At 35.4% G+C, this 10,570-nt stretch overlaps 1 long non-coding RNA gene across 2 annotated transcripts; it reads right to left on the bottom strand.

Annotated features, from left to right (window-relative positions):
• Positions 1–5,042: 5,042 nt before the first annotated feature.
• LOC124890377 lies at positions 5,043–6,812 on the bottom strand. Of its 2 annotated transcripts, none has more exons than XR_007049130.1 (2): positions 6,269–6,812; positions 5,043–5,476 (listed from the first exon to the last, which is right to left on the bottom strand). It is a non-coding gene; the product is annotated as an uncharacterized LOC124890377 (long non-coding RNA). The 2 variants fall into 2 exon arrangements; XR_007049131.1 differs by having other exon boundaries at positions 5,043–5,456.
• Positions 6,813–10,570: the final 3,758 nt, after the last annotated feature.

Raw genomic sequence — 10,570 nt, 5'->3', positions numbered from 1 at the left:
CTAATTTGTCCGAGCAAAATGAAGAGCATAAAGAGGGGTTGACCAACGTGGAACTCAAGATTATATAGGTTTAGTCCCTGTTGCATTGAGAATTTTAGACCAAATTGTCCAAGGTGTTGGAGGGACATTCTGAATTATAAGGAAAGGTTGCCTCATTGAGAATTTGAGACCAAATTGTCTAAGGCGTTGGAGGGACATTTTGCATTGTAAGGAAATGTTGCCTCTCTAAAGCAACAATTAGAGGAAACTCAACTTCATGGAGCTCATGGACCCGCCGCGTACCATGATGCTCGTATTGAGTTCCCTAAACCCCACATGTTTAAGGGTAAAAGGAATGCTCAAGATATTGAAAATTTCACATGGCAATTGGAGTCATATTTTGAGTACGTCAAGATTGTTGATGGGGCAGGAATGATCCAGATAGCAACCATGTACTTTGGTAACACCGCTATGTTCTGGTGGCATAGAAAGAAAGTGGACATAGAGAAAGGTCTTTGCACCATTGTGGATTTGGAGCAGTTCAATCAAGAATTGAGGAAGCAATTTTACCCTCAAAACATTGTTGATGAAGCTCGGCGTAAATTAAGGGAACTTAAGCAAACTTCTTCCATCCACAACTATGTGAGAGAGTTTACAAAACTCTGTCTTCTGATCATAAGTTTCAGCAGTGAAGATTTGTTGTTTTTTTTTCTTGGATGACCTTCAAAATTAGTCTAAACAAGTACTATGGAGGTGTAATGTCCAAACCATGGATGAGACCATTAAAGTGGCGGAATCCTTGAGTGGTTTTCATTTCGGTTATGCGAAGGCCAGGGACAATCGGAACAAGTCTGTTGCTGCCAAGATAGATTGATAAGATAGGGGCAAAGACAAATTTGTTTCCCACAAGAGTCGTGAGTTTAAAAGCGAACGCAACTAGATTTCGTCATTCCACAAGAACTACGAGGAGAAAAAGAAGGGGGTAATTGATACAAGCCAAATTACCTCTGGACCTTTGGATGAGATATGTATGATGCTCGAGGTGCTTAATGACTCCTTAGTGCTATTAAAAAATGCTATATGGAAGAAGATTACCATTAAGGAGAGTCAAAGGACTTTGATAAGGTTGAAGGAGTGCAAAATGGGGCTCGAAAGCCCCTTGGAAAGGTCATACACCCAAGGCGCTTTAGATCTGCTTTTGATCCACTCTAACATTTCAATAGTGGGTCAAAATAGTCCCTAGTGGGCCTTTTCTTACATTTGGGTCACTTTTTGGCCCTAATTATGTAATAGTTAGCTAAAATATAAACACTTGGTAGTTAGGCTTATTTTAGTTAGTTTTTGTTGATTGATAATGATAAATTCATGAACCTTCATTAGGAGTGCTTTGAGAGCTTGGAAAAGTAAATGTTGATCTTTGATTAGAAACGTCGAATGTAAGGGAGATTAATCCCCTTTACAGTCAGTCACGTAAGAGTTAGGTGCTATTTGGTAAGCTTTAAGGATTTTTTTTGGGTTTAATACACCCTTTGATTTCTCTTTGTTATTATATTTATGTCTATTTTTCTATCTTTGATATCCTACCCCTCTATCTTTACTTTTTCGCATTTAGATTCGAGTCTTCATGGCGATAATCTTACCAGTAATTAATTGCGATATCAATTGTTATCTTTGTGGAGAATACCACACACTTTCCTAGGTCGTGCTCTTCATTAAGCAAGCTTGGGTGACAATTGCAGCAACAAAGAAGGAGAATACTAATGCATAAGTCGGTAATTCTTGAGAGTAAGAAACAAAAACTATCGATTCGGAGAAGGGGAAGAACAAAGTCGTTCAATCATATGGCATTGTTCAATCACATTTCACTTCTAGCTATTGCTGCAAATTCGCTTTGTGTTAGGCCATGAGAGTCTTTGTTTGTCGATGTGGAAATAAATGGGAAAGCAGTCCGCATTATGGTGGATATGGGTACGACACATTACTTTATTATGAAGGAAAAGGCTAAAGAACTTGGCCTTGTATTCGTGAGAAGCGACATGATATTGAAGATCGTAAATTGTCTCCCCTCCAATGTCAATGGCCTTACTTCTCAGGTGAGTCTTACCTTGGGAGGTTGGAAGGGAGTGACTGATCTTTCGATGGATCCAATGGATGTGTTTGATATCGTGTTAGGGTTGGAGTTTTTATATGAGATCAATGCATTTATTTTGCCTCGTCTCAACCAGCTTAATATTTTTGATTTAGGTGGATCTTGCATTGTTCCACTCATTCATGTGGCTCAAAGTGGCACGCGTTTGTCTGCGATGCAGCTTATTAAAGGTTTCAAAAAGGGGCAATCAATCTTTTTTGCAACAGTGATATAGATTGTGGATAATATGGAAGTTTTGTCCTCATGTATCCAATGAGTTCTTGAGTTGAACAAGGACGTGATATTGGAAGAGCTTCACAAGCGGGTGCCTCCGTGAAAGAAAGTTGACCACCAGATTGAGTTAGTTCCCGGGGTAAAGCGATCAGCCATGGATCCGTATCACATGGCACCTCCGGAACTAGGCACAACTAGAAGAACTGAGGAAGCAACTTAAAGAGTTATTGGAATCAGGTCATATTCGCCCATCTAAAGCACCATTTGAGGCTCCGGTCTTATTCCAAAATAAGAAACAAGGGATGTTGAGGTTGTGTATCGAATATCCTGCTCTCAACAAAGTCACGGTGGAGAACAAATACCCCATTTCGTTGATTGCAGATTTATTTGATCGATTGGAAAAGCCAACTTGTTTATCAAGATAGATTTTAAAAAGGTCACTATCAAGTTTGTATTATCGAAGGAGATGAGCCTGAGATGACTTGTGTGACTCGTTCTAGGTCCTTTGAGTGGCTGGTCATGCCGTTCGAACTGATCAACGCACTGGCCACATTTTGTACTTTGATGAACAAGTTGTTCCAACCTTATTTGGATCAGTTTGTTGTCATTTATCTTGACAATATTGTGGTTTATAGCAGTTGCATGAAGGAGCATGTTAAACACCTCTAACTATTTTAATGTGCTAAAGGAGAATGAGTTATGCATCAAGTCTGAGAAGTGCACTTTTGCCTAGCCACAAGTGCAATTTATTGATCATACAATTAGCCAATTAGAGATACATATGGACAGCGACGAGATCGAGGCAGTTCGAAATTAGGAGACTCCAACTAAAGTACCCAAACTTTGGTCCTTTCTTGTCCTTGTCAATTATCGCGATTTATCTTTGGGTATTCAGCTATTGCTGCTCCACTCACTGATTTTTTGAAGAAAAATTATGCGTGGAAGTAGGATAGTTTGTCAAAAAACATTTGAAGGTATCAAGGCAACAATCACAAAAGAACGCGTCTTAGCTCTACTATATTTCACCAAGATCTTTGAGGTTCAAATAGATGCATTGAATTTTGCTATTGATGGTGTCCTAATGCAAGAAGGCCACCCTATAGCTTTTGAAAATAGAAAATTGAATAAAGCGAAGCACCGATAACTATCCAAGAGAAGGTGATAACGGTCGGTGTCCATTATTTGAGAACATTGCATCATTATTTATTGGAGGATCCTTTTATTATCAAGATGGACAACGCGACGACAAGTTATTTTCAGTCGCCAAAGAAACTTTCCCCAAAGCATGTACGGTGGTAGGATTTCTTAGCGGAGTTTGATTATTCCTTGGAGTACAAACCGGGGAATGCTAATGTTGTAGCAGACGCATTAAGTCACAAGGCTATTTTAGCCACTTTTGTGAGTACCACAATCAGCAACGTGGTGGATACCATCAAGGAAGGAATGCAGTATGATCCTGTATCAAAGCAACTTCTCATTTTAGACAACCAAGGCAAGAGCCAAAAATTTTGAGAAGAAGAGGGACTACTTTATACCACCGACAAATGAGTATATGTGCCTAGATGAAAGGGTCTTAGGTGTTTGTTGATCAAAGAAGGTCACGAAACTGCTTGGACTGGTCATTCGGGGCAGAAACACACCATGGCATTGTTGGAAGCTTCTTATTATTGGCCTCGTATGAGAGACGACATTGAAGTATATGTCCATACTTGTTTTGTTTGCCAATAAGACAGTGGAATATAAGGCACCCGGAGAATTACTTGAGCCACTGTCCGTTGCTGAGAAACCATGGAACAACGTCACAGTGAACTTTATTACATGTTTGCCTAACTCGAAAAGTTGTGGCATGATAGATGTTTTATCTACTTCTGGATTTTATTTAAAAGAAAATGGTTTCGACCTTTTTAAAACTATTTCAAAAAATCAAGACTAATTCAAAATAATTTTAACAAAATTACAGTGTCGCCACTTGATTTTTATAGAAAATATCAAGAAAACTTGAAGAAGTTTCAAAGATTTAAAAACATAAATAAATTTTTGAAATAAGAGAAATTGAGTAAGGGTTCAGTTAGTGCCCTATAAAGGTTTTGAGGGCACTTAGGAGCGTCCGATTGAAAAACGTTTACCAAATAATTTTTTATTAACTTAAAATGGCTAATTTTGTAAACACTCGATTTTGTGGAAGATATCAAAAATATTAACCAAAAATGACACTTATTCATCTAAATGAAAATATTCTATTTGAATTAAGGAAAGATCCGGTTAAACTAAATTGTAGACTTTCAAATTTTAGAGGAAACTAAATTTATACTTTTATGGGACGAGTGGATTATGTAATTATTTTTCTTCTTATTGTTGTTATTATTTTTTTTTTTATGAAAGTCAATTTTGGTATAATACCTTCGGAAAATTTTGTTAAGAGTGTATCAAACTACAAGTATTTAATTATTTACGAAAGTTAGAATTTTCAAGAAAAATTAATTTCTTAGGTTTGAAGAAAATTGCCTTTATCCAAATAGACTATTAGTCGTATGAATAAAATGAATGTCATCTTGTTATGAAACACTTAATTTAGGAGATTTGTTTGTTATGGAGAATAACCGAAGGAACCAACTAAATTCATTTTAGACGACACAAACCAAGTGAGAAGAAATACGAATTGAGTAAGAAAATCTCGAGAAAATAGAATGGCAACGTTTTAGGGATTTATCTAGATTAATTATTTAATACAAACAGTCAAGATAAATTACAAAAATAAAGAAGGGTTGAGAAAGTGTACTTTCAGGCCCATTTTTGGATTCTGTTGGGCTGCAAATTTATGGACCTCGAGTCCATTTTAACTCATGGTATATCAGTTGTATATCACAGTTTTGTTTTGCTGCATTTTCTATATATTTGTTGTATATCAGTGTGAGCCGGGGGTCTATCGGAAACAGCCTTTCTACTTCTTTAGAGGTAGAGGTGTGGACTGCGTACATCTTACCCCCAGACCCCACTAGGTGGGAATATACTGGGTTTGTTGTTGTTGTTGTTGTATATCAGTGTATAAGGACCCGTATACTTGCTTCTGATGTTGTTATGCACCATATATTGGCATATACCAACCATCTTTAATCTACAAATCCCATATATTTTCTGTATATTAATGTAAGTCAGCTTTGAATCAGTCAATTTTCTTCATGTATTAGTTCATTATGGACTTTGATGGGACTTGACTCGATGGATATTGAATGCGAAAAGATGGGAGTCTGATGGACTCGCTGAGAGAGTTCATGCATAAAAGGGGTGGGAAAGGATTACGAGGAAATCTTTATCAACCTAACCACATATATAGTAAATAACCACCTTTCAAATAAAATACCATAACTCAATTTAAACAAGATAATCACACTTATTATGAAGTTTAGGATTGAAAGAAAATTCTGCATCATCTATCAAATAGGGCACCAAGGAAATACCATAAAGAACTAGTATAGCAATGTCCCGATGTCAACATGATTAATGTTGTATAAGTAGTCCACCACAAAAAAACTCTAATTGTTTAATGAGCATAACAACCGTTGAAACTACTCCAATATTGAAAGTAGAACTCTTCAAAATTTTCTTTTTTTTTAAGAAAAAAACTTAAAGACTGCTATGCACGGAGATTGATAAAGAAGTATATAATCTTCTAATTGATAAGAAAATTCAGTTCTAGAACATGAGACAAACCAACAATTCATTTTAATCTTTTGGTAGGTAAAGCTAATAGAACGAAATAAAGCAAAACCAATAAATTGCTTAATTCATGTTCAACCAATTTTTATATAAATAAATAAATTAGATTTAATCTATGGCAAAAACTAAATCAAAACATCATGGAACTAACTAAATTTCACACTGCCTAACACCCAAATAAGAACAAGAAAAATAAGGGAGAGGATTTACTTTTCTCGGGAAGGAACTGAAACGAACGAGCTTTAAATGAACAAAATTCCATCGAAATTTCAATCCCGGATCATCGGTGCTTTACCTTTTTTTTTCGGAATTAAATTTTCAAGTGCGTTTCTTCTCGAATTCTTTGATTACGTAGGATTAGAGGAATGCTCCTCCCAAATCCCTAACTTTTCCCCAAAGAATTCTCTCTTTTCAACCTCTATCCCTCAATGTCCATTTATGAGAGAAATTTGGGAGGAAAAAATAGGGTTTCGAATTTGAAAGAATGAATTTTAAATCTAAATTCAGGAATTCACGGTGAGACAAAGACTATTAATGATCTTTGTACTAAAAAAATAGTGGAGAGATATGGAGAAATAGACGTTGCCTCTATTATTAAAAAATGAGAGTTAATAGTTTGCCCAAATGGTGAGCATAGTCTGAAGATAATGAAAGAATCTGATTTTTTTACCATAGATGGTTGTACAAAGAGGGTAAATCGGTAAGTGAAAGGGGTGGCTAGGGTTTTGGGGGTTGATGTTGTTTTTATCATTGTTTGATGGTTGTTGACTATTGTTGTGTCGTATAGAGGAAATAAGCTGAAGGGGGAAAAGAAAGTTGGGTCGGGTCGGTAGATGTGGGCTGGACAGAATGGTATTGGGCTGGGTTAGTTGCTGTTGTTGTTTGAGGAAGAGAAGTATAAGGGTGTTTGTTGGGCAGGGTTAAGTGTGAAATTTTGAGCATGGGGAAATCTGAAATCATAAAAGAATAAATAGGGAGGTCCAGCTTGAAAATTTAGCCAAGTTAAATTAATAAAATGGCCAAATTGGATTAATTTAGACAAATAGAGATGAACTAATTCCAATTAATTTAATGAGCTTATTAAATTCAATAATTACAAACTTAATATTTAATAAAATATAATTATTTGTTTTTTTAAAAAATCAAGGAACTAATTATGTAATCAATTTTTTATTTTTTAATTAATTTTAAGAAAAATAAAGTATTCACAAGTATAACCAAAAGCGCCACTAAAAATAAATTCTAAAATATTTTTTAAGAGAGAATTATGTTACTCGATATGATTAAACACATAATACTTTAGTTTCACCTAAAATTTTAAAGATAAGCTTGGAATTTATTTTCAAAATAATTTAAACAAATATTTTAAAACTATTTGAAAGTCCCGTGCATTCCAACATCTTTTTTTGTTATGGTCAACTTTATTTTTCTACTCAATTAAGAAACTTGAAGACTAATTTTGAATGGGGAGGGAAAAAAATTAGGTGTCGACTACTGCCTCCTTACTTTGGATAGGGTGAATACAAGTAACCCTGAGTAAAGGGAGTTTGATGTTCCTAATTTTGTCCGTCCACAAATTTATCTATCGAAACATATTGATTTTCGCACAAGTTTCAGGGAGCTATAGCCGAATCCTAATATCAAACTTCCTACATACATAATGTTGCACGAGAATTTAGGCCACTTGTAGTTTATAATACTTGATTTTAAGCACAATTTTTAAAGAAGTCACAAGCTAGCCTGATTTTTCAATTTGTTGAAACTGGAAAAGTGGAGAATAAAAAGATTGGGGGAGGGTTGGAATGTGGTCGAGTTTTAAACATAGAGCCCAACCTACATATCCCTGAGATTTAGAGAATCAGACTGCTTGTATTTCAACTCGATCGGTAGAAAGATAGTCTCTTATTTTAGACAATCTTTGATTCGAAATGAGTGATAAATATATCGAGTTATGGAAAAAGGGCTTGTAATTATCTTAATTACAAATATGAGACCCCTTTACACCCGTAACTAAAAGCTACATGGACATAATTTCCACAGCTTTAGGTATGTTGTCACCCAAATTTCAAAGAAGAGGAAGGTTACCCCTGGTGTGAGTTTAGAAATACCCTGGAGGTGAAATTGAAATAAAAAATTTCCTAAAATTTCCACATGCCTTCTGATAGGGGTGTGGTTTGATGATGGTCTAAGTCACCCTTCAGCTCGCATCCAAAGAGTTTGATATTTCTATTTAGACTATGTCCCAGTTCGCTGCTAAAAAAAGTTACACATTGTGTTGCGTCCTTTTTAGAGTCGTCCACACCTATGATTTTGATTTGACAATTTTATCCATTCGGATTCTTTCGACAACATCTCAAGTAAAAAAGGTTAGTTGTAAATGTATCATGCCACAAACATAATTTGGTACAAACTTATTTGAACATATTATATTGAGATAGTCGATGAACCAGTTTGCATAACCTATTTTTAAAATATCATACCACTTTGAATGTGGTGACAACCCAACGTGTACCAGTAAAAGGGTGGACAACCTATCTTGAATATTTTATGCTACTTTGGACGGGGTGACGGTCCAACATGTCTCATTAAAAGGTGGAGGACCTATCCTAAATACTTTGTGTCATATTTAATGGAGTAACATCCCAACGTGTCTTATTAAACAATGAATGATCTATCTTAAATGTAATGATCCACTTTGAACGGGGTGACATCTCAACATGCCTCATTGAAAGGCAGATGACCTATCTTGAATATAACGTACTAGTTTTAATAGGGCGACGTCCCAACGTGATTGAAAGATGAAAAATCTATCTTAAATGTTACATGCCACTTTGACTGGGCTAATGACCCAACGTGTCTCATTGAAAGGCGAATGACTATCTTAAATGTAATGTGCCACTTTGAATGTGGTGATGTCCTAACATGTCTCATTGAAAGGTGGACGACTTATCTTAAATGTAACGTGCCACTTTGAATGGGGTAATGTCCCAACATGTATAATTAAAAGTCGAATGACCTATCTTGAATATTTTATGCCACTTTGAATGGGGTGATGGACCAATATGTCTCATTAAAATACGGATGACCTATATTAAATGTTTTGTACCACTTTGAATGGGGTGACGGCACAATATGTCTCATTGAAAGACAGACGACCTATCTTAAATGTAACGTGTCACTTTGAATGGGGCGGCGACCCAATGTGTTGAATAAACTTATTAGTAGCAAATGCAATAAAAGGGTAATTGTGCAAACCTTGTTTTAATACGAATGTAAAAATCCATAATATAGTAATATATCATGTTGAAGGTGGTGGCGATCCATATAATAATGTGTCACTCTAAAAGAGGTTAAAATCTATAACATAATGACTTGCCACTCTGAAGGAGGTGTCAGTCCATAACATAAATATGTCACTCTGAAGGAGGTGTTGATCCATAATATAATAATGTATCACTCTGAAAGAGGTGACAGTTCATAATATAATAGCATGATGTCTCAAATAATATGATGGTACTCATAAAAATATGTCACTTGTGAAGAATGTAACAGTCCATAACATTATGATATATCACACTGAAGAAGGTGACAGTTTATAACATAATGATATGTCACTCTGAGGGAGGTGACGGTCCATAACATAATGATATCACTCTGAGGAAGGTGATGACCCATAACAACATGTCATACTGAAGGAGATGATAATCCATAATAACCTATCACCTCAAATAAAGTGACAATTTGATGTATCTTATTAAATGATGGAAGGTCTAATATAATATGGTATGTCACCTCGAATGGAGTGACAATCTGATAGGTTGTATTTTAAAAAGACGGGTGACCCAAATACAATAAGATATGTCACCTCGAGTTGGGGTGGCAATAAGGTATGTCTTCTTAGGGTGGTTGACCCAAATATAATAAGATATGTCACCTCGAGTGAGGTGACGATCCAGTAGGTTTTCTTAGGGATAGAAAACCCTAATGGAATAAGATACGTCAACTTCGAATGAAGTAACAATCCAAATCATCTCTTAAAAGATGAGTAAACCTACCTGCACTCACAAAACTTCTTAGTTTAATAACAAAGATATTGATATAATTGGACCATTTGAATAGGTCATACAGATCTGGTAATTATAAAAAGCTTATAACTCTATACAAATATATTGAGAGGAACTATAGGGTCAATTAGGGATGTCTCATAAGACGTATCCTTGATTTAAATAAAAACTCTTATAAAGAAGGTATTACTAATAAGGAATGTTTATAAAGTTGAAATTTGAACTGAGATTTTTGAAAGCATTGGAAATTTTCAAAAGGTTGCCCCTAAAATTCATCCTTTCCATCAGGGAGTCCTTCAAGGGACTTATGCATATCTTGATCTTTTAGATTGAATCCTCAAACTTTGAGAGGATTAGTTTGTAATATTTCTTAGAGATATTCTTGCATAGCATCCATTGCATAACTCAAACAACACTCATTAATAACATAACAATGTAACTAAGCCAA

Source organism: Capsicum annuum, unplaced genomic scaffold (assembly GCF_002878395.1).
Source record: "Capsicum annuum cultivar UCD-10X-F1 unplaced genomic scaffold, UCD10Xv1.1 ctg1706, whole genome shotgun sequence".
Lineage (NCBI taxonomy): Eukaryota > Viridiplantae > Streptophyta > Magnoliopsida > Solanales > Solanaceae > Capsicum > Capsicum annuum.
The sequence above is the reverse complement of the archived record's forward strand: the minus strand, read 5'-3'. Positions and strand labels throughout refer to the sequence as shown.